Source organism: Nannospalax galili, unplaced genomic scaffold, assembly GCF_000622305.1.
Source record: "Nannospalax galili isolate Female #2095 unplaced genomic scaffold, S.galili_v1.0 scaffold1650, whole genome shotgun sequence".
In the NCBI taxonomy this organism is placed as follows: domain Eukaryota; kingdom Metazoa; phylum Chordata; class Mammalia; order Rodentia; family Spalacidae; genus Nannospalax; species Nannospalax galili.
This window is the reverse complement of record NW_008328118.1, coordinates 411203-412920: the sequence shown is the minus strand read 5'-3', so window position 1 is coordinate 412920 and position 1718 is coordinate 411203.

Here is a 1718-nt window from a genome sequence, read left to right as displayed (position 1 = left end):
ACTCCCTATGGAACCTTAAAGTGTCACTGATTCCCCTTCTCTCATGACCACCATGCAACTCTTCTAGTGTGGCAAAATTGCAAGGGCCTGTCTCCCTCGTCCAGGGCAGCCCTTACACTCTGATTAGCCCACATGCCGCCCTTACTACCTAGGCCGTTCCAGGAAACACATAAAGGGAGAGTAGGAATCACAAAGGGGCCAGCATGTGCCTGTGAACTTGTGAGCATGAGCCAGCAGTGAGGGGCCTCTTGGGGGCTTGTGCTGGAAATGGGTAAGAGGAGTACATGCACAGTGGAGGAGGGGAATCACCCCAGAACCTCCTCCCCTCTAGGGAGCATAGCCTCGCTTGCAAGGCCAGTCCCACTGCCTGTAAACTACTCACAAACAGAATGTAAAACATCCTTCCCACGCAGGGCAGCTCTTAAGCACAGCAGGTTCCACATGCCAGCTGTGGTGAGACCACTGGGTGGAATGTCAATGCCTGAGCACAGGTGTCTTCCCACACTGCCCTGAGTCTGGCAGGAACCTGACCTCTAGCTAATACTAGAGCTCATTCAAGCCTGCCGCAGGGAAGGGACCAAAGTGCCAGAGAGGCAGAACAGGATGCAGGGATTCTCTGTTCCGCTGTAAAGGAGGATTGGAAATAGCCACCTCCTATGGGCAGCAAACGCCCCCAAGACACACTCCAGGACCTTTGTGACTTATTTCCTAGCAGTTGGCCCATATCTGATAAAATCTGACCAGCAGTAAGAATACTACACAGCAGGGACCTGGCCATCTTGAACCCTTCCATCTGCCACTTACCGACCCCATCCACCCACAGGGTCAGGAACAAGTCCACAGTCAGAATAGAAGCAGAACCAGGAGGGAATTCCAACCTCAGGCTGTGGCTTCCTTGTCTCCTTCCCAGGTCCCTGATTTCCTCATTTGCACCTCAACTCCCCCCTGAAGAAACTCTTCTCCCCTCACAGGACCAAACCAAATGCAGGAACATGCTCAACCTACAGAAGGTTGAAAATGGGCTCTGAACTTGAGACTTTTCCTAAAGAAATGGGGCATGAGTGCAAAGCTAGGCCATTGACTCCGTCATCTGCCAGTGGACCTGCCCGAACAGACTGTGCTACTTTAGAGGCTCTGGAGTGGGCCCAGGGTGGGAGGGAGCCCTTTACCCATTTTAAGAACAGCTTTTTACCTGGTTCACTAACAGTGCACATTGTGAGGAATTTTCCTTCTTTAAAATGAGGAACCAGTAAATGATACTTCTTTCCAAATTGCCCCCATCTCTGCAGAGGTGGGACTGTCTTCAAGACAAGTACCTCTCTGACAGCTGTGGATTAACGATGATAACAGTCTGCATTTGTGAGGAGCTTTTAACTTTTCAAAGTCCTTCTCCATCCATCATCCCACTTTATCCTCCTGACAGTCTGGTGATGCAGGTGGAGCGGGGATTACCAGAGCCAGCCTGTAGAGTAAGCAAAGTGGATTAAATACTCAGTGGATCTGGGGGCCCAGGAAGGGATGGACTGCCTCAGAGAATCCCTCCCAACAAATTGCACCTGAAAATTCCCTTAACAAAAGCAACCCTTCCATTTCACAATGCAAATGAGGCTTAAGAAGCAAAAAAAGAAAAGAAAGAAAAAAAAAAAAAAAACTTTGGCAAAAAAAAGGGAGAAGCACCCAGAGAGCTTTCCGTGGGGACAGTTTATGGGGGAGGAAAA